Source organism: Ursus arctos, chromosome X (genome assembly GCF_023065955.2).
Source record: "Ursus arctos isolate Adak ecotype North America chromosome X, UrsArc2.0, whole genome shotgun sequence".
Classification (NCBI taxonomy): Eukaryota; Metazoa; Chordata; class Mammalia; order Carnivora; family Ursidae; genus Ursus; species Ursus arctos.
In genome coordinates, this window is record NC_079873.1 from 24,755,594 (window position 1) to 24,779,356 (window position 23,763).

Consider the following 23,763-nt stretch of genomic DNA (forward strand, 5'->3'; position numbering starts at 1 on the left):
TTTTGTTTGTTGATAGTTTCCTTCACATTGCAAAAGCTTTTTACCCTGGTACAGTCCCAATAATTTTTCATTTTGTTTCTCTTGGCAGAGGAGACATATCTAGAAATATGTTTCTACACCTGATCTCAAAAAATTCCTGCCTGTGCTTTCTTATAGTAATTTTATGGTTTCAGATCTCACATTGAGGTCTTTAATCCATTTTGATTTATTTTTGTGTATGGTGTAAGAAAGTGGTCCAGTTTTGGGGTTTTTTTTGCAGTTTTTGTCCAGTTTTCCCAACACCATTAGTTGAAGAGACTGCCTTTTCACCATTGTGTACTCTTCCCTCCATTGTTGTCGATTACTTGACCATAAACATATGGATTTATTTCTGGGCTCTTTATTCTGTTCCCTTGGTCTGTGTGTCCATTTTTCTGCCAGTACTGTAGTGCTTTGATTACTATAGCTTTGTAGTATATCATGAAATCTGGGATTGTGATACTTACAGCATTGTTTTGCTTTCTCAAAATTTCTTTGGCTACTTGGGGTCCTTTGTGCTTCCATACAACTTTTAGCATTATTTGTTTTAGTTTTGTGAAAGATGCTGTTGGTGTTTTGATAGGGATTGCATTAAATATCTGTATTGCTTTTGGTATTATGGACATTTCAACAATGCTGTTTCTTGCAATTCATGAACATGGACTCTCTTTCCACTTTTTTGTGTCATCTTTAATTCCTTTTATCAGTGTTTTATAGTTTTTAGAGAACAGGTCTTTCAACTTTTTGGTTAAATTTATTCTTTTTGGTGCACTTGTAAATGGAACTGTTTTCTTAATTTCTCTCTGCTATTTCATTACCAGTAGAAATAGAAATGCTGTCGATTTCTTGGTATTAATTTTGTGTTTTGCAATTATTGAATTCAGTAATTACTTCTAGAAGCTTTTTCATAGGTTTTTTTAATGCTTTCTCTGTATAGTATCATGTCGTCTGCAAATTGTAATAGTTAACTTCCTCTTTACCAATACAGATTTTTCTTATTTCTTTGTCTTGTCTGATTGCCATGGCTAGGCTAGCACTTCCAGTACTCTGTTAAATAAAAGTGGTAAGAGTGAACATCTCTGTTCCTTTTCTTAGAAGAAATTGAGTATGATGTTAGCTGTGGGCTTTTATATATGGCCTTTACTATGTTGATGTATGTTCCCTCTAAATCCACTTTGTTGAGAGTTTTTATCATGAATGTTACTGAATTTTATCAGATTCTTTTTCTACATCTATTGAGATGGTTATATGATTTTTATCCTTGATTTTGTTGATATGTATATGATATCGATTGATTTGCAAATGTTAGACGATGCTTGCATCCCTAGAATAAATCCCACTTGATTGTGGTGGATGATCCTTTAATGTATTGTTGAATTTGGCTTGCTAATATTTTGTTGAGGATTTTTGCATCTGTGTTCATCAGGGATATTGGCCTGTAGTTTGTGCATGTGTGTGTGTGTGTGTAGTGTCTTTGTCTACTTTCAGTATCAGGGAAAGGCTAACCTTATAGAATGTATTTGTAAGTTTTCCTATTTCTCCCTCTCCCTCCGCCTGCTGTTCCCCCTGCTTGTCCTCTCCCTCTCTTTCTCTCTCTGTGTGTCATATAAATAAATAAAATGTGTGTCTGTGTGTCATATAAATAAATAAAATGTTTGGTACAATTCACATGTGAATCAATATGGTCATAAACTTTTATTTTTTGGTACTTTGTAAATTACCAGTTCAGTTTCATATTAGTCTTTTCACATTTTCTATTTCCTCCTGAATCTGTTTTGGAAGGCTGTATGCTACTAGGTATTTACATTTCTTTTAGGTTGTCCATTTTGTTGGTATGTAATTTTTTGTAGTATTCTCTTGTGATCCTTTGTATTTCTGTGACGTCAATTGATTTTTTTACACTTAAAATTTTTATTTTGAATAGAGCTGAAATACAATGTCACATTAGTTTCAGGTTTGCAACTTAGTGATTTTACAAGTTTATTCATTATGCTATGTTCACCACATATGTCGGTACCATCTGTTCTGTTACATCACTATTACAATATCGTTGACTGTCCCTTATGCTTTGCCTTTTATTCCCATGACTTACTCTTACTATAACTGGAAACCTGTATTACCTTCTCCCTGCATCCATTTTGTCCAACCGTCTACTTTCTTGTCCTCTGGCAACCAGCAGCTTGTTCTCTGCATTTATAGGTCTGATTCTGCTTTTTGTTTTGTTTATTCTTCATAAATGGAATCATATGATATTTGTCTTTCTCAGCCTTACTTATTTCACTTAGCATAATACCCTCTAGGTCCATTAATGTTGTTGCAACTAGCATGAAGTCATCCTTTTTATGATTGTATAATATTCTGTTGTGTGTATGTATATCACATTTTCCTTATCCGTTCATGTCTTCATGAACACTTAGGCTGTTTTCATGTCTTGGCTGTTGTAAATAACACTGCAATATGCATAGGGGTGCATATATCTTTTTCAGTTAGTGTTTTCATTTTCTTTGTGTAAATAGCCAATAGTGGAATTATTGGATCATAGGGTATTTCTATTTTAAATGTTTTTGGCTCTTTTCAGTTTATTGCATGAAGTTAAACTAGTACAAGTTAAAAGCAGAGCTCAAATGGTTACATTATACAAGCTGTGAGGTTTTTAAACTTGTGACAAGGGACAGAAGGGAAATTCTAAGATCGGTAGGAGAAGGAAGGGAAGAATGAAGGGGGGGCAACCAGAAGGGGGAATGAACCATGACAGACTATGGACTCTGGGAAACAAACTGAGGGTTTCAAAGGGGATGGGCTAGCCCAGTGATGGGTATTAAGGAGGGCACGTACTGCATGGAGCACTGGGTGTTATACGCAATCAATGAATCATGGCACATTATATCGGAAACTAATAATGTACTGTATGGTGAATAAATAACATAATAAAAAATTTAGAAAAAAAAGAAGGAAAATTCTATTCATTGCAAGGTAATCCTCACTTAAGCTTCAGCCAAAAGCACTTAAAACCCATGAAACTTCAGCTGGTCTTCCTTAGCCAGTCCAGTCTCTACCAGGAACTAGGATATGTTCTTGCACTGGTTACCCTGTAGCTGACTTACTTCTCCATATTCTGGATGCTCAGTTACAGTACCATGCCGGCAAATTTCTTCTTAAACATGTTCTTCACTGGTTTCTTTTTATCATAATCATCAGCAATCCCTTGGATGGTAGTAAGGGTGTTCCTTCCATTTCTCTGTTGAATTCTTATATGGACATGATCCTCAGTGCCAGCAGGAAGCAGATATCACCCTTACTTGCATCAGCAAAGGGGTCAAAAGATTAGGGGTTCTCGATAGCGGACATACAATATGATTCCTCTTCCTTAGTGGAAACTGCCTGTGGAAGGCAGTGGTGGGAGAAGGCAGGGGGTAGGGGGGAATGGAGCATCAGGAAGCAAGGGGACTCAAGGGGGAGGTGGTGGCTCAGTGACTGGGGCCTCCAATTTGAATTTTTTAAGGAACCTCCATACTATTTTTATAGTAGCCATACCAATTTACATTCCCACCAACACTGCACGGAAGTTCCCTTTTTTCCACATCTTCATCAACACTCTTTATTTCCTGTGTTTTTTATTTTAGCCATTCTAACAGGTATGAGATGATATCTCATTGTGGTTTTGAAATGCATTTCCCTGATGAGTGATGGTGAGCATCTTTTCATGTGTCTGTTAGCCATCTGGATGTCTTCTTTGGACAAATGTCTATTCAGGTCCTCTGCCCATTTTTTTTTTTAAATATACTTTTATAAATGTTTGCTATGATTTCTTTTTTTTTTTTAAAGATTTTATTTTATTTTATTCGACAGAGATAGAGACAGCCAGCGAGAGAGGGAACACAAGCAGGGGGAGTGGGAGAGGAAGAAGCAGGCTCCCAGCTGAGGAGCCTGATGTGGGGCTCGATCCCGTAACGCCGGGATCACGCCCTGAGCCGAAGGCAGACGCTTAACCTTAACCGCTGTGCCACCCAGGCGCCCCCCTCTGCCCATTTTTTAATGGGATTTTTTTGGGGGGGGGGTAAAGTTATATAAGTTCTTTATATATTTTGGATATTAACCCCTTATTGAATGTAACATTTGCAAATATCTTCTCCCTTTTAGTAGGTTGTTATGGTTTCCTTTGCTCTGCAAAAATTTTTTATTTTGCTATAGTCCTGATAGTTTATTTTTGCTTATGTTTCCCTTGCTATAAGAGATATATCTGGAAAAATGTTTCTATGGCTGATGTCAGAGACATTATTGCTTGTGTTCTCTTCTAGGGTTTTTATGGTTTCAGGTCTCACATTTAGGACTTTAATCCAACTTGAGTTTATTTTTGTGTATGGTGTTAGAAAATAGTCTGGTTTTATTCTTTTTAAAAAAATATGTTAGTCACCATACAGTACATCATTAGTTTTTGATGTAGTGTTCCATGATTCATTGTTTGTGTATAACACCCAGTATTCCATGCAATATGTGCCCTCCTTAATACCCTTCACCAGGCTAGCCCACCCCCCACTCCCCTCATCTCTTTTACATGTAGCTGTCCTGTTTTCCCAGCATCATTTATTGAAAAGACTGTCTGTTCCCCATTGTATATTCTTGCCTCATTTCTCATAGTTTAATTGGCCCTAAAAGTGTGGGTTTATCTCTGGGGTCTCTGTTCTGTTCCATTCACCTATGTGACTCATTTTTGTGCCAGTACCATATTGTTTTTATTGCTACAGCTTTCCGTTATATCTTGAAATCAGGGACTGTGATACTTCCAGCCTTGTTCTTTCGCAGGAATGCTTTGGCTATCTGGGGTCTTTTGTGGTTCCATACAAATTTTAATATTATTTGCTCTAGTTTTGTGAAAAATGCTATTGATATTTTGATAGGGATTGCATTAAATCTCTGTATTGCTTTGGGTAGTATGGACATTTAAACAATATTGTTCTTCCAGTTCATGAGCATGGAATATCTCTCCATTTGTGTCATCGTCAATTTCTTTCATCAGTATTTTATAGGTTTGGAGGGCTGGTCTTTCACCTCTTTCGTTATTCCTAGTTATTTTGTTCTTTTTGGTGCAATTGTAAATAGTGTTGATTTTTAATATTTTTATTTCTGTAACTTCACTGTTAGGATATAGAAATGCTACCAGTTTCTGGGTATTAATTTTGTATCCTGTCACTTTACTGAATTCATTTATTACTGCTAGTAGTTTTTTGTTGGAATCTTTGGGATTTTCTATATATAGTATTATTTCATCTGGAAATAATGCCAGAAACTTCTTCTTTACCAATATGGATACCTCCATTTTCTTTGTGTTGATTGCTGTTGCCAAGACTTCCAATACTATGTTGAGTAAAAGTGGTGAAAGTGGACATCCTTGTCTTGTTCCTGATCTTAGAAGAAAGCTCTCAGTGTTTCACCTTTGAATATGATGTTAGCTGTGGGTTTTTTTCATATATCCTTTACTATGTTGAAGTATGTTCCCTCTAAACCTACTCTATTGAGAGTTTTTATCATGAATCCATGCTGAATTTTGCCAGATGATTTTTCTGCATCTATTGAGATAAATATATGATTTTTACCCTTCATTTTGTTGATGTGGTCTTCGATGATGATTGATTTGCAAATATTGTATTATCTTTGTATCCCAGGAATAAGTCCCACTTGATTGAGGTGAATGATCTTTTTAATGTATTGTTGGATTTATTTTACAGATATTTTGCTGAGGATTTTTGCATCTCTGTTCATCAGAGATATTAGCCTGTAGTTTTCTTTATTTGTGGTGTCTTTGTCTACTTTTAGTATCAGGGTAATGCTAGCCTCATAGAATGTATTTGGAAACTTTCCTTCCTCTTCTGCTTTTTGGAATATTTTGAGGATGTTTGGTAGAATTCACCCGTAAATCAATGTGGTCTTCTTGGGTTTTTATTTTTTGGTAGTTTTTTGATTACTGATTTGATTTTGTACTAGTAATAAGTCTGTTCAAATTTCTCTTTCTTCCTAGAGATTCGGTTTTGAGAAGTTATATGTTTCTAGGAATTTAACCATCTCTTCTAGGTTATCCAGTTGGTTGGTGTGTAATTTTTCATAGTATTCTCTTATAATCTTTGTATTTCTATGGTGTCAGTTGTTACTTATCCTCTCTCATTTTTGTTTTTATTTATTTGGGTCCTTTCTCGCTCTCTTTTTTTTCACTGTGAGTCTGACTAAAGCTTTGTCAATTTTATCTTTTCAAAAGACCAGCTGTTGAGTTCATTGATTTTTTTTCTCTTGTTTTTTCAAGTCTCTATGGCATTTTTTTCTGCTCTGATCTTTATTATTTCCTTTGTTCTCCTCCCCTTGAGCTTCGTTCTTCTTTTTCTAGTTCCTTTAGATGTAAGATTATATTGTTTAGTTGAACTTTTTTCTTGTTTCTTGAGGTAGGCCTGTATCATTATATACTTCCCTCTTAGAATTGCTTTTACTCTGTTCCAAAGACTTTTGGACCGTTGTGTTTTCATTTTCATTTTTCTACATATATTTTTAAATTTCTTCCTTTATTAAAGTTTTATTTATTTGAGAACGAGCTGACGCATGAGCTGGGAGGGTGTGCAGAAGGGGAGGGAGGGAGAGAGAGAATCTCAGGCAGACTCGCCATTGAGTGCAGAGCCTGACACAGGACTCAATCTCATGACCCTGAGATCATGACCCAAGCTGAAATCAAGAGTTGGATGCTTGGGGCGCCTGGGTGACACAGCGGTTAAGCGTCTGCCTTCCGCTCAGGGCGTGATCCCGGCGTTATGGGATCGGGCCCCACATCAGGCTCCTCCGCTATGAGTCTGCTTCTTCCTCTCCCACTCCCCCTGCTTGTGTTTCCTCTCTCGCTGGCTATCTCTATCTCTGTCAAAAAAAAAAAAAAGAGTTGGATGCTTAACCGACTGAGCCACCCAGGTGCCACTAACTTCTTCTTTGATTGTTTCCTTGACCCATTGGTTGATTAGTCTCATGTTGTTTAGTCGCCTATGTTTTTGTGTTTTTCCAGTGTTCTTGTGATTTATTTCTAGTTTTATATCATTGTGATCAGAAATGCATGGCAGTATTTCAGTCATCTTAAATTTATTGACGCTTGTTTTATGGCCTAATATGTGATCTATTCTGGGGAATGTTCCATATGTACTTGAAAATAATGTGTATTCTGTTGGTTTTTGATGGAATGTTCTGTATATCTTTGTTATGCCCATCTGGTCCGATGTGTCATTCAAAGACATGGTGTCCTTATTGATTTTCTGTCCAAATGATCTATCCACTAATGTAAGTCGAGTGTTAAAGTTCCTTACTATTTATATATTATTATCAATTTCTCTTTCTGTCCATTAATATTTGTTTTATGTGTTTAGGTGCTCCAGTGTTGGATGCATGGATATTTACAATTGTTATATCTTGTTGGATTGATTCCTTTATCATTATGCAGTGCCCTTCCTTGTCTCTTGTTACTGTCTTTGTTTTAAGGTCTTTTTTGTCTGATAAGAGTATTGCTACCCTGGCTATTTTTTTTTTTTGCTTCATGGAAGCACAATGAATGTTTTTCCATCCCTTTACTTTCAGACTGTACGGATCTTTAGGTCTGAGGTGAGTCTCCTGTAAGCAGTGTATAGATGGGTTTTGTTTTTTTATCCATTCCACCACACTGTGTCTTTTGATTGGATCATTTAGGCCATTTATATTTAAAGTAATTATTGATAGGTATGTACTTATTTCCATTTTAAAAATTTGTTTTCTAGTTGTTTTTGTAGTTCTCCTTTGTCCCGTTCTTCTCTTCATCTCATTCTTTGTGATAGATGAGTATCTGCAGTGTTATGTTTGGCTTTCTTTCACTTTATTTTTTGTGTATTTGTCCTAGGTTTTGTGTTTGTGATTACTCTGAGGTTTATGTATAACATCCTAAGTAAATAGCAATCTATATTAATTTGATGGCCATTTCAGTTCAAACACATTCTAAAAAAGAAATCTTTGTTTTTCCCCTTCTCTTCTGTTTTTACTCCCTTCTCCACATTTTGTGTATATGTTGTCATATTTTACATCTTTTTATTCATAATTTTCTTATGTCTGATTATGGCCATTCTTTTCCACTTAAAGAAATCCCTTTAACATTTCTTGTGAGACTGGCTTAGTGGTGATAAACTCCTTTAACTTCTGCTTGGGAATCTCTTCATCTCTTTTTCAAATCTGAATGATAATCTTGCCAGTAGAGTATTTTTGCTTGTAGGTTTTTTTCCTTTCAGCACTTTGAATATATCATTCCACTCTCTTCTGGCCTGCAACACTTCTGTTGAAAAATCAGCTGATGGCCTAGTAAGTTTCCATTATAGGTAACTTCTTGTTTCTCTCTTGCTGTTTTTAAAATTCTCTCTTCATCTTTAACCTCTTACATTTTAATTATTATATGTCATGGTGTGGACCTCTTTGGGTTCATCTTGTTTGGAATTGTCTGTACTTCTTGGGCTTGGATGTCTGTTTCCTTCCCTTTGTTAGGGAAGTTTTCAATTATTATTTCTTCAAATAAATTTTCTACACCTTTTACTCTCTTCTGAGACCCCTTTAATGCAAATATTTGCTTGATATTGTCCAGGATATCCCGTCTATTCTCATTTTTTCATAATTTTTTTTCTCTTTTTGCTTTTCAGCTTGGGTGATTTCCATTACCTTATCTTCCAGATTGCTGATACATTCTTCTGTATCCTCTAATCTACTGTTAGTTTCCTCTAGTGTTTTTTTTTATTTCAGTTTTTGTATTCTTCAACTCTGATTGGTTCTTTTTAATATTTTCTATCTATTTATTGAAGGTCTTACTGAGTTCTTCCACTCTTTTCTCTAGCCCAGTGAGTATCTTAATGGTCATTATTTTAAATTCTCTATAAGGCATATCACTTATTTTTGTTTCATTTAATTCTTTTTTTCTGAGATTTTTCTTGTTCTTTCTTTTGCAGCATATTCCTCTGTCTCCCCATTTTGCTTGTCTTTCTGTGTTTGTTTCTGTGGATTAGGTGAAATGGCTACTTCTCCTAAACTTGAAGGAATGGTTTTGTGTATGTTGTTCCCCATGTAGACTGTGTGATTGCTGACTTTGGCTGGCTGGCTGGCTAGAGTGGGTATATATGCTAGTTACTCTTTTAAGGTGGAGGGGGGAGAGAAGTTCTTGCAGCCCCTCACCCCTTGTAAACTGTGGCTTTTTCTCTGTGTCCCAATGGCTTCTGTTCTTGCTGAGGTTGTACTCTCACTGAGATCACCAGACTTGCCAGTTATGGTGTCCAGACCCTGCTCGAGTCTAGGCTTTTAAGGTGGGGTGGAAATGTAAACCATGTCATTCTCCAGCCTCTCTGACCTGGAGAGCATTCCCACAACTCCTCTGCTGCTTGGCAGAGTTCTAGTGTCGTCTCTTTTATATGCTAGTTGCTCTTTTAAACCACGTCATTTTTTCTGTGCCTATGGTCCAGGGAATCTGTTTGTGGACCCTCAGCATTATCCCTCCTCATTGCTTTTTGCAGCATAGGGGTGGGGGTTCCCTTTGTTATTATGTCTCCATTTCTCTTGCTGTTCTATCTTTGGTTGTTTAGTAGTTGTTCACTCAGCCCTCAGTTCTTCAGGAGCAACTGTTCCGTTAATAGGTGTAATTTGGTATGTTCTCAGATGAGGTGAGTTCAGAGTCTTCCTATGTTGCCATCTTGAAGTGGAATTCCGAATGTCAGTTGTTTTTTAGTCAGTTTTCCCCAGCACCTAGCATAACTCAAAGAACAGAGTATGCCTCAACAAGTATCTGAGGACTGAATAAATTAATGAGGTCTGAACACTGGAAAAGAAATTTATATACAGCAGAAGCTGAGGAAAAAAAGCATGGAAGTTAGAAGAAACTCAGTAGAGCCTTTAGCTTCAGAAGTTGGGAGTGGAGGAGTGCATTTCACAAAGGAAAGGAGTAATAAACCCATCAAATGCTGCTGGAAATTCAGTTGGGCCCATGGAATTAACCAATATGTGGCTAAATAGATGACTTTAGGGATAGTGATTTCAGTGGAGTTAGGAGGGCAGAATCCGAACTATAGCAGGTTGAGGAATAACATAGAGAAGGGGAGATAATGTATATAAACACATCTTTAAACATACTTGTCTTTGGAGAAAAGGAGGTAAATAGAGTGGTATCTGTAACAGCACATGGGTTAAAAGAAAAGTCTTTTATTTTACAATGGGAGGAAGATGCTTACATTTAAATACCGATAGAAAAGAGCCAGCTGAGAGAAAGGGTGAAGATACAGAATTTAAGTATCTGTAGAGCAAAACGAATACTGTTTTTGTTAAATAAAATGAAGGAGATTCCCTTGAAATGGATTTAACTTCCGTCTGCCCAAGATAGACCTTTAAAATCAAGAAAAGTAATTCAAATTTTAGTATAAAGTATGAAAATGAAATAAGGTGATTACAAAGACTGTTATGGCTAACAGAGTATGATCTGTACCCCCTTGCCACCCTCCCACCCAGGATGTCACGTAAGACTGAGCAATTATTAGGAATTTACATTTTAAGACCATTGAAAATGAAATGAAACCTACATACCAGTATTTTCTTTTTCAAAGTTATTTTAATAGGCTTAGTTTATAAATAATGCTAATTCTGTTGGAAATTTCTGAAGCACATTCCTAGTTGTTGTTGTTGTTTTATTCTAGTTTACAAATTGATTACTGTCGAGTAGCATGATAATGATACAAAAGAGAAGAGGACTGGGGATCAGAAGTAGTCAACGACAGCTCTAGCTCTGTTGCTAATTAGCTCTGGGACATTGCCATCCTCTTTAATCTTTCCAGCCTTACTTTCCCCATCTACAAAATGAGCATAATAAGGTCATTCATACTTTTCTCACAAGGCATATATTATGAGGATCAAATGTGTTCATGTGTATGAAAGCCTTTTTATTCATATAAAATACTATTCATAGGAGCTGGACAAGAAGAAACGAAACCTCAGTGCAAAATCTTGCCTCATCCCTTTCCAGGCATGTGACTTTGGACAGGCTCCTTAACACTTTTATTCCTCAGCCCCCTCACCCAGGAAGTGGGGGTAATATTCCCTAGTTCTGGAAATTTTTATTAAGATTAAATGTGTTGTGAATAAAATGAGAGAGCATACCTGTTAAGTGTGCCTTGATGTGAGGTTTATTTGGCCTATGATTTTGTTCTTTTATTTTCAGTGTGGGGGGACATGACTCTTCTTGAATGGTTTGACATTAGATAGGATTTGGGGTCTAATGGATTAAAGTTTTTTACACCTTTGCTATTTGAGGGGTGGTCCCCAGGCCAGCAGCAGCAGCGGCACTTGGGAGCTTATTAGGAATACAGAATCTCAGGCCCCACTCCAGACATAATGAGAATACACATTTTAACAAGATCCCCAGATGATATTTACACAATTAATTTTGGAAATCACTGTTTAACAAGCCATCTGGTTGTGAGAAGTGGGTTCAAAGAGCACAGTATAAATACTATAACCTATGATGCCATTTCCTCCCCTTCGTTATCTTTGTCTTCAGTTCCCCAGCTCTGTTTTACTATGAAAATGAAATGAACCAAAGATGAGGAAAAAAAGAGCGAGAAGTTGAAGAAGCTTCAAATATGTTTGTGAAGTGGTTTTACACTAGGGCAAGAGTTAGCTTCAGAACGGTCCTGTGCCTTTCTATTTGTTACTCATTAGATGTCTCTGCCTGGAATAACACTGTCAAAGTAGGGCCCTTCTTGTCCTCTGTGCCCATCTGTTCTTTAATTTGCCACCACTGTCAAAGACATTATCAAAATGCTCTGTGCTAAGGAGAGTGTCCAAGTTCCTGCTTATTAACAACCAAGGTAGCTTTAGTTCTATAGATTCTCCTGGTTGTTCCTCACAGGTGAAGGTGAAATGTAGAAAATATTTAAGCACTGAGTTTGACTTTTGAATAGACATTTAGAGATACGTCAGTTTTCAAAAAGTAGGCAGAAAATAAAGTTGAGTCTGTTGCAGTAAATTTCAGTAACAATCAAACTGCATGGTCTGAGTCTATCGTGAGTAAAAATTGCATTGTTTGTTTTTAAAATTTATTTTACTTTGTGAAATGACCCATTGGAATACTGGGAAAGCTTGTTACTGTTTACACTGATGATGTTTCAGCAACATACTAAGCACATTGCTGATGAAGGTAAAGTAAGTCTACTTTAGTTCAATCCAAGATCTATAGCTTTTTGCTAAATATCAAGAGAGTGATCGTGTCAGTGCTCCAGAGGAAAGGGATTTACAAGTTATCCAAAATAGGTTAGCATCTCCTGGGATGAAAAGATGCGTCGTGAGAATAAATGTACGGTGAGGTTATCAGGGGAGTGCTTCCAGTTGATGCCCTCAATTTTTAAAATTATTTCCTTCATTAAAATTCTTCCTTTAAACATAGCATCTAAATTTTGATTTATGGGAAACCAGATGTTAGTGCAATTTGATTTAAATGTCTTTAGGGGTCGCTATGATTTTAGAAGCAGTATATATTGCGTTTATGTGGAGGCCTCCCTTGGAGGTATAGGTGAGGGAATTGTTGCTCTTTATTTCATGCTAACAGGCTCAATTTTTCAATTCGTAATTGAATAGCCCATAGTCATCTTGAGGGGCTGCTAGAATTGGTGCTACTCAAGCAAAGCTTGAGGAAGTTATGGCAAATAAAGGCTAAGAAGATGATCGCCTGAGAAATCAAGATGATTAAATAGTCAGACCCACCAGGACTCTCAGAATGCAGTTAGCAGTGATTGTGAGCATTTGAAACAAACACAGATCCAGTCATTGCTAAATAAAATCAAGGTTGAATAATGGATTCTGCTCTTACGATCTCGGTGCAAAATTTAGAAAAGGAAATGTACGAATGAATCTGCAAAATGTCTGAAAGGCAGGGGAAAAAATAGAATTTCAAACAAGCAAGTTTGCTGTAAATAACATTAGCTTGGATATTATATGATTCACATCTCATGTTAGATATGGTCTTGTTCTACCCATGTGTTCAGGTTCAAGGTAAAATAGACCTATTAATGATTTTTTAAGTTCTCATTTTGCTAACCTTTTCACTTCTGGCTGTTGGGAGAGCAAAATCCCAATGAGTAAGATTCTTTTGTGCTTTACACCCTTCAGAAACAAGAAGAAAATTAAAAGAAACAAGAAGATATTAAGCACTTTGCTGTTAAAAGGAAGAAAAGGAGGGAAGAAGGCAGGCAGACAGACAGACAGACAAACAACTTGCATGACCTGATGTGGTTCATTAAAAATTCAGCCCATACCTTCCAGAGTATCATTTCCAATTAAGATCAGTTTATGATTAGACAATGTGGGCAGCTATCTTGGTAACATGTTTTGATTGGATCTGCAAATTGAAATCCTACCACAAAGTAACTTTTTTGTTGTTGTATTTGAGTATAGTTGACGTACAGTATTACATTAGTTTCAGGTGTACGATATAGTGATTCAGTAAATCTATACATCATGCTGTGCTCACGAGTATACCATCATCTGTCATCATACAGCACTATTACAATACCTTTGACTATATTCCCTGTGCTGTACCTTTCATCCCCGTAACTTATTCATTCCATAACTAGAAGCCTGTTATCTCCCACTCCTCTTTGCCTGTTTTGCCCACCTCTCTACCCCTCTCCCCTCTGGCAACCACCAGTTTGTTCTCTGTATTTACAGGTCTGATTCTGCTTTTTCTTTGTTTATTCATTTGTTTTTTAGATTCCACATATGAATGAAATCATATGGTATTTGTCTTTCTCCATATGACTTACTTCACTTACCATGATACCCTCTAGGTCTGTCCACATTGTCGCAAATGGCAAGAGCTCATCCTTTTTCATGACTGAGTAATATTGCATTGTATGTATATGTTTGTGTATGGGTGTACACACAGAGATACACACCCCACATCTTCTTTATTCATTTATCTGTCAATGTACACTTGACTTGCTTCTGTATCTTGGCTATTGTAAATAGTGCTGCAATAAATATAGGGGTGCATATATCTTTTTAATTAGTGTTTTCATTTTCTTTCAGTTCAAAGTAGCACTTCCTGTCTCAAATCTTTGGGAAATTATTTTTCACATTATTGTTTTAAAAGGCAACAACAAAGTATATCTATTTGTATTCTTATTTAAAAGTAACGTACTGTTATTGCAGAACATTTTAAAATATAAACAAAGCAGAACAAAGAGTTCTGATTTCACCACCTAAAGAGAGAGCTACCATTTACATTTGTCCATTTTTCTTTAGTACATACACACAAATTATAAAAAATAATGTTTTGTAATGTAACAGTTTCCTTTAACAATATATGGGAAAGATCTTCCTGAACACTGTATATTCTTCTATAACCTAATTTTTAAAAGATTGAATAGTATTCCACCTTGTGAATTTGTAATAATTTGTTAATCGACACCTATTTGGGAATGTTTATATTATTTCTAATTTTTTCTCTTTTTAAAAACAGTACTGAAATCAACATTATTGTTGCTCAATGATTTTCAGCCAGAGGTGATTTTGCCCCCAACTGGACATCTGGCAATATCTGTAGATATTTTTGGTTGTCTTAATGGAGAGGAAGGGGAAGATGTCATTGCCATCTAGTGAGTAGAAAAATATATTTCACAAAATTATTGAAACCTGAATGAGGTCCCTAGATTTGCTTATAAAATTAAGATCTTAATTTCCACTTATTAATGATAATACTTTTATCTACCAAAAAGTTCAAAGTTTCTGTTGAAAAAAATGTTTTATAATTTCATTTTTGTATTCAAGTATAATTAACATAGTGTTATATTAGTTTCAGGTATACAGTGTAATGATTCAACATTTCTATACGTTTCTCAGTGCTCATCAAGTTAAATGTACTCTTAACCCCTTTTACCTATTTCATCAACCCTACATCCACCTCCTCTCTGGCAACCTCCAGTTCTCTGTATTTAAGAGTCTGTTTTTTTGGGGTTTTTTTTTCTTTGTTCATTTGTGTTGTTTCATAAATTCCACATGAGTGAAATCATATGGTATTTCTCTTTCTCTGACTGACTTATTTCACTCAGCATTATATCCTCTAAGTCCATCCATGTTGTTGTAAATAGCAATATTTCATTCTTTTTTATGGCTAATATTCCATTGTATATATTACCAGTATCCTTTATCCATTCATCTATGGGTGGACACTTGGGTTGCTACCATATCATGGCTACTACAAACAATGCTGCAGTAAACGTAGAGGTGTTATCTTTTCAAATTCGTGTTTTTGTTTTCTTTAGGTGAATACCTAGTAATGCCAGTACTGAATCTTACGGTAATTCTTTTTTTAATTTTTTGCGGAACTTCCATACTGTTTTACACAGTGGCTGCACCAATTTGCATTCTCACCAGCAGGGCATGAGGGTTGATTCTTCTCTACATCCTTGCCAACACTTATTTCTTGTGTTTTGATCTCAGCCATTCTGACAGATTTAAGATACTATCTCATTGTGGATTTGATTTGCATTTCCCTGATGATTCATGATACTGAGCAACTTTTCCTGAGTCTGTTGGCCATCTATATATCTTCTTTGGAAAAATGTCTATTTGGGTCCTCCACCCATTTTTTAAGTTGGATTGTTCTATTCTTATGGGTTTTTTGGTGTTGAGTTGTATAAGTTCTTTATATATTTTGGATATTAACCCTTTATCAGGTATATCATTTGCAAATATCTTCTCCCATTTGGTAGGTTGTCTTTTTGTTTTGTTGATAGTTTCCTTCACTGTGCAAAAGTTTTTTATTTTACAGTAGCCCCAATAGTTAAATTTTGATTTTTCTCCCCTTACTGGAGGAGACATATATAGAAAAATGTTTCTATGGCTGGTGTCAAAAAAATTATGTCTTATAGGGGCACCTGGGTGGCTCAGTAGGTTAAGCATCTGTCTTCAGCCCAGGCCATGAATTTGGAGCCCTGGGATCCATCCCTGTGTCGGGCTCTCTTCTCAGTGGGGAGTCTGTTTCTTCTTGTCCTTCTGTGCTCTCTCTTGCTCTCTATCACTCTCTCAAGCGAATAACTAAAATCTTTAAAAAAATTACTACTAATTACTACTTATATTTTCTTCTAGGAATTTTATTGTTTCAGGTCTCACATTTAAGTCTTTAACATGTTTAGAGGTTTTTTTGTGTGCGTATGGCGTCAGAAAATGGTCCAGTTCCATTCTTTTGCATGTATATGTCGTTTTCCCAACACCATTTGTTGAAGAGACTCTTCCCCATTGTATATTCTTTTTTTTTTTTTAAGATTTTATTTATTCGACAGAGAGAGAGACAGCCAGCGAGAGAGGGAACACAAGCAGGGGAAGTGGGAGAGGAAGAAGCAGGCTCATAGTGGAGGAGCCTGATGTGGGGCTCGATCCCATAACGCCGGGATCACGCCCTGAGCCGAAGGCAGACGCTTAACCGCTGTGCCACCCAGGCGCCCCTCCCCATTGTATATTCTTGCCAGTTTTGTCATAGATTAGTTCACTATAAAATTATGGTTTTATTTCTGAGCTCTCTGTCCTGTTGCATTGATCTATGTGTCTATTTTTGGATGGGACCATACTGTTTTTCATTACTACAGCATTGCAGTATGCTTCGAAATCTGAGATTTTGATAACCTCCAGCTTTGTTTTTCTTTTTCTAGTTTGCTTTGGCTATTTGGGGCCTTTTGTGGTTCCCTGTGGAAAATGATGTTGCTATTTTGATAGGGATTGCACTGAACCTATAGATTGCTTTGGGTAGTATGGACATATTAACAATATTGGTTTATCTAATCCATGAGCATGGACTATCTTTCCATTTGTTTGTGTCATTTTCCATTTCTTTCATCAGTTTTTTTTTTTTTTAATCAGAGTACAGATCTTTCACCTCCTTGGCAAAGTTTATTCCTAGGTATTTTCTTGGTGCAATTATAAGTAGGATTGTTTTCTTAATTTCTCTGCTACTTAATTATTAATACATAGAAATGCAACACATTTCTGGGTATTAATTTTGTATACTGTGACTTTACTAAATTTCTTTATTCTAGTAGTTATTAGCTTGAGTCTTTAGGGTTTTCTATATATCGTATCAGGTCATCTGCAAATAGTTGAAGTTTTATCTCTTCCTTATCACTTTGGATGCCTTTTTTTCTTTTTTCTTGTCTGATTGCTATGGTTTTGATATATGCTGTACTATGCTGAATGAAAGTGGTGAGAGTGGACATCCTTGTCTCCTTGCTGATCTTAGAGGAAAAGTTTTCATGTTTTTTGCCATTAAGCATGATTTTCACTGTGAGTTTTTCATATATGGCCTCTATTATATTGAGGTATGTTCCCTGTAACTGTACTTTGTTGAGAGTTTGATCAGGAAAGGTTGTTGTACTTCGTCAAATGCTTTTCCTGCATCTACTGAAAAATGATCATACGGTTATTATCCTTTCTCTTGTTAATATGATGTATCATGTTGATTGATTTTTGAATATTGAACCATCTTTTCTTCCCCAGAGTAAATCACACTTGATCATGGTGAATGGTCTTTTTAATGTATTGTTGGATTTGGCTTCCTAGTGTTTCATTGAGAATTTTTGCATCTGTGTTCATCAGAGACATTGACTTATAGTTTTCTTTTTTTGTAGCGTCTTTATCTGGCTCTGGTATCAGGGTATTGTTGGCTTCATACAATGAATTTGGAAGTTTTCCTTCCTCTTCTATTTTTTTGAATAGTTTGAGGAGGATAGGTATTAATTCTTCTTTATTTGGTAGAATTCACCTGTGAAGTTATCTGGTCCTGGACTTCTGTTTGTTGTGTGTTTTTTTTATTACTGATTTAATTTCATTGCTAATAATATGTCTGTACAGATTTTCTGTTTCTTCCTGATTCAGTTTTGGAGAGTTATAGGTTTCTAGGAATTTATTCATTTCTTCTAGGTTGTCCAATTCATTGGCATGTATTATTTCATAATATTATAATCCTGTGTGTTTCTGTGTTGTTATCACTCCCTCTTCCATTCTGATTTGATTTATTTGGGTCATGTCTTTTTTTTGTTGATGAATCTGGCTAAAGGTTTATCAATTTTGTTGCTCTTTTCAAAGAACCAGCTCCTCTTTCATGTATTTCTGCTCTAATCTCTATGATTTCCTTCCTTCTATAGGCTTTGGACTTTGTTCTCTTTTTTTTCTAGCTCCTTTAGATGTAAGGTTAGTTTGTTTATTTGAACTTTTACTTATTTATTGAGGTAGGGCTGTACTGCTATACTCTTCCCTCTTAGAACAGCTTTTGCTGAGTCCCAAAGATTTTGGACCATTGTGTTTTCAGTTTTATATATTTCCATATATTTTTTAAATTTTCTCTTTGATTTCTTGGTTGATCCTTTCGTTGTTTAGTAGCATGTTATGTAGTCTCCATGTATTTGTGTTCTTTCCAGATTTTTTTCTTGTGATTGAATTCTATTTTTGTACCACTGTGTTTGGAAAAGTTGCATGATACAATTTCAGTCTTTCTGAATTTATTGAGACTTGTTTTGTGGCCTAACATGTGATCTACTCTGGAGAATGTTCCATGTGCACTTGAAAAGAATGTGTATTCTATTGTTTTGGGATGGAATGTTGTGAATATATCTGTTACATCCATCTGGTTCACTGTCATTCAAAGCCACTGTTTCCTTGTTGATTTTTCTATCTGGATGATCTATTCTGTGATATAATTAGGGCATTAAAGTTCCTACTATTATTGTGTTATTGTCAATTTCTTCCTTTACGTCTCTTAATAGCTGCCTTATGTATTTAGATGCTCCTTATTTGGTGCATAAATATTTACAATCGTTATATCTTCTTGTTGGTTTGTTCCCTTATGATTATATAGTGTCTTTGTCTCTTGTTACAGTCTTTGTTTTAAAGTCTGTTTTGGGGCGCCTGGGTGGCGCAGTTGTTAAGCGTCTGCCTTCGGCTCAGGGCGTGATCCCAGCATTCTGAGATCGAGCCCCACATCAGGCTCCTCCGCTAGGAGCCTGCTTCTTCCTCTCCCACTCCCCCTGCTTGTGTTCCCTCTCTCGTTGGCTGTCTCTCTATGTCAAATTAATAAATAAAATCTTTAAAAAAAATAAAGTCTGTTTTGTCTGATAAAGTATTGATTTCTACCGCAGCTTTCTTGTTGCTTCTATTTTATAGTAAGTGTTTTCCCGTCCGTTTACTTTCAGTCTGCATGTGTCTTTAGGTCTGAAATGAGTCTCTTTGAGGCAGCATAATGAGTCTCTTTGAGGCAGCATATAGATGCATCTTGCTTTTTTATCTACTCATTCAACCTATGTCTTTTGATTAGAACATTTAATCTGCTTACTTTCGAAGTAATTATTGATAGTTATGTGCTTATTGCCATTTTGTTACTTATATTATGGCTGTTTTTGTAGTTCTTTTCTGTTCCTTTCTTATCTTGTTCCCTTCACTTGTGGTTTGATAGCTTTCTTTAGTGATACATTTGGATTTTTTCTCTTTGTTTTTTGCATAGATATTACAGGTATTTGATTTGTGGTTACTATTAGTCTCATATATAATACCTTATGCGTATAGCAGTCTATATTAAATTGATGGTCACTTAAGTTTGAACCCATTCTAAAAGCACTAAATTTTGACTCTCCTTCTTCCATGTTTTAGGTATATACTTTATATTCTTATATTTGTGAATCCCTTGACTGCTTTTTATAGATATAATTGATTTTACTACTTTTATGTTTTAACTTCTGTACTGGCTTTATAAGTGATTAATCTACTCTTCCTATGTTTGTATTTACCTGTGAAATTTTACCTTCCTTATTTTCTTATTTCTCGTTTATGGCCTTGTCTTTCTAATCAAAGAATTTTCCTTAAGGTTTCTTGTAAGTCTGGTTTAGTTGTGATGAATTCCTTTAACTTCTATTTGTCTAGGAAAATCGTTATCTCTCCTATTCTGATGATAGTCTTACTGGATAGAATATTCTTGGTTGCAGGTTTTTTCCTTTCAGCACTTTGAACATATCATGCCACTTTCTTCTGGCCTGCAAAGTTTCTGCTGAAAAATCCTGAAAGCTTTATGGAGTTTCCTTTGTATGTAACTGTTTCCTTTTCTCTTGGTGCTTTAAAATTCTCTCTTTATCACTACTTTCTGCCATTTTAATTATTATGTGTCTTGGTGTGGACCTCCTTGTGTTGATTTTGTTTTGAATTCTCTGACTCCTAGATCTGGATGTCTGTTTTATTCTCCACATTAGGGAAGTTTTCACCTAATATTTCTTCAAATAAATGTTCTGCCTCCCTTTTTCTTTCTTCTCCTGGGAAACCTGTAATGTGAATGTTATTACACTTGATGGTATTGCTGAGCTCCCTTAACCTATTCTCATTTTTTATTATTCTTTTCTCTTTTTGCTGTTCAGCTTGATTGTTTTCTATTACTCAGTCTTTGAGCTTACTAGTCTGTTCTGCTTCCTCTAGTCTGCTATTGATTCCCTCTTTTGTATTTATAATTTTAGTTATTGAGTTATTCATCTCTGATTGGTTCTTTTTTACATTTTCTCTCTTTGTTGAAGGTCTCACTGAGATCTTCCATTCTTTTGTCAAATACAGTGAGTATGTTAATGATCATTACTTTGAATTCTTTGTCAGACATATTGCTTATTTCTGTTTCTTTTAGTTCTTTTGCTGTGGTTCTATTCTTTCTTTTATGACATATTCTGTCTCCTCATTCTGTCCAACTCTCTGTGTTTTTTCTATGTATTAGGAAAATCAGCTACATCTCCTAATCTTCAAAGTTGTGACCTTTAAAAAAAAGAGGTCCTGTGGTGACCTGTAGCACAATGTCCCCTATTTATTAGAGCCAGCCACTTCAGGGCTGTCTCCAATGTGGGTTGTGTGCCCCCTACTGTACTGGCTGAGCATCACTGCCATCAGTCCAATTGGTTGCAGTGGCCCACTTTGCCTCTTGTGGGCATGGTTTTGTCCCTGTGCTCTTAGGGGGCCATTTAGGGGCTGCTATGGGTTTGTAGTTGGGCATTGTCAACAGTCAGATGTCTGTTTGCTGGGGCCATGATGGCATTGAATTGTAGGGCACTCTCATTGCATTGTACACTGAGACTGTCATTGATAGGCGGGGCCTGCAGTCAAACCAGATGCCTGCCTGCAGTTTGCCCAGGCTGCAGTACCTGGAACTGTGGGGCTCCCTCACAGTTGCTGTCCCTTGAGAAGTTTTTGTTGGTTGGTAGGGCCAACAGTCAGATCAGATGTGTGCCCCCATCTAACTGCTGGGGCTGCAGTCAAACTGGTGTGTGTGGTTATCTTCCCCTCTCCTTAGGGCAGGAGTCCCTTTGGAGGGTGCTGGTCCCTGCCAGGGCTGCCTGCAAGATGTGATATGGCAGGAGTCACTTTAGATGGAATCCTCCTAAGTAGATCTTGTTGTATGGGGCAGATCTGCAAGAGAACTCGAGCAGGGTGCATGGTATTAGCAAGGTAGGTGGAGGGTGTTGGAGCTGGTTTCCACAGGTGTCCACTCATCTAGGCTTAGGGTGGGAGGATAGGGAGAAATGGTACCTGCCAGCTCTTTTGTTCTTGGAGAAGTCTCCTAAAGATCCCTGCCCTTCCACTGCATGCCTTGAGATTAGTAAGTAAATCTCCTTCACATATACCACAGGTGTTTTTCAAACTGGTGCTTCTGTGCTGTATCTCAGTGATAAAAAGTTGAGAAGCCCCACTGGTTTTCACAGTACAATGATATGGTACTAGTCTTCCCAATTCAGGTCCTCTGTGTCTGAGGTACCTGGTATGGTGTCTGCTCCCCTCCCTTCTCTATGCTTATGGTGTCCCTCCTGTTTGTGGTTAGTCTTACGGGGGGTTTTCGCCATGTATCTGCTCCTCCTCTTTGACGAGGCCTCTTCTCTATAATTAACTGTGAAAATTCTGTTCTGCCAGCCTTATGGGTAGTCTTCTGGGTTAGTTGCACTGATGGGGCTGTTATCTACATGTGTCTGTTGGACAAGATGAACTTAGGATGTTTCTACTCTGCCATTTTTTGGGTAGTCCTTCTTTTGAAAAATTTTAAAGCATGAACATAGGTATGTTTTTATAGGTAACATAATTTTGAGCAAAAAACCCCACATTGTCACAGGAATATTGGAATATTTTCAAAATATTCATTATCAACATAATCTCTCTATAGCACCTTTCTTTTCTCAAAAAGCAGTTACTGTCTCACTTTTGTTAATATCTTACTTTTATCTTGAAGGGGTAAAGTGTGCTTTAGATAGGTATGGTTATTTTTGCCTTAATCTCTTATTTCCTTGGTCAAACCAACCTTCAGTTTCATTGATACCATATTGTATGTGTGTTTTCTGTTCCATCATTTTCTTCTATTTTTCTTTTTTTATGCTTTCTTTGAGTTTATTTTGCTGTCCTTTTTTTTTTTAACTTTTTGGGTACATGTCTTGTTTGTTAATTATCTTCTTTTATAATATACACATTTGAAACTATACCTTTCCAGGTGTATTCTTTAACTCCATCTTACCCGTTTTGGTTTAAGCTGTTTATTACTGTTACCTGAAAATATTTTCTAAATTCTATTATGTTTTATTTTTGGGGGCTAGGGGATTTAGAAATCCTTTTGTCAACTGCCAAACATAAGGGAGTATTTTTGTTTCATTGTTGTTGTTGTCACTGTTGTTAAAGAGCTCGTGTTTAAGTGCATGTCCTGTATGGTGTCAGATCTTTGAAATTGCTTGAAAAAAAAACTATGACACAAGTGGTCAGTTTTTTAAAAATATTTTCTTTGTGTTTGAAAAGAATGACTGTTCTGCAGCTATTGGGTACAAGTGCTATATATTTCCATTAGGCAAAATTTGTTTATCATAGTGCAATCTTCTACATTCTTAGTGCTTCTTGTTTTGCCAATTTTTGACAATTGTATTTTGCATTTTTTCACTGTGATTGTATGTTTGCTTGTTTTTTCCTCGTTAATTATTGCTATATATTTTTGAACCTATATTATTAAATGTATACAAAATTCTTTTTATAAATTTGTCATGACTACATCATTTATTGTAATGATGTGACCCTTTGTTAGTGAAAAAAACCTTTTCACTAAAAGTCTGTTTAATGCATTATTAAGACAGGCACATAGACTTTCTTAAATGTGGTGTTTACATGCTAATTTATCTTTTATAATATTTTTAACCTTTCAGTATCTTTATATTTTAAAATAATTTATTAAAGACAGTATTTAGTTAGGTTTTGTTATTTTTCCAGTCTAACAATCTTTGCCTTTTTAGTGGCACAGTTAATATATGTAATTAATGTAATTTTTGATAGGTGGGATTGGATACACCTGTGCATTTTGTACCTTATAACTTTCTCCCCGTTTTTTCATTTGTTTCTCTCTTATCTTCTTTTGGGGGGTGGTGTGTATTAATATCCTTACTTTTCCTTGTTTTTTCATTGACTCACTTGAAAATTACCAGTGTATTTCTGGTCTGTTATTTGTTGCCCTGCAAATGACAATGATATACCAAATGCATCAAATTATAAAATTGATCAATATTTATATCTTCTTCCTGGAAAATTTGAGTAATCTAAACACCTTAATTCCACTAACACCCTTCATAACACATTATTACTGACCTTTATTTTTATCCTCATTTGTAATTGCATATGTGATAATTGCATAATTATTATGACTTTATT

General features: G+C 36.0%; 1 pseudogene; it reads right to left on the reverse strand.

The window, feature by feature from the left end:
* Positions 1 to 3,023: 3,023 nt before the first annotated feature.
* Positions 3,024 to 3,366, reverse strand: LOC113265743 (eukaryotic translation initiation factor 1-like; annotated as a pseudogene).
* Between the last annotated feature and the right edge of the window lie 20,397 nt (positions 3,367 to 23,763).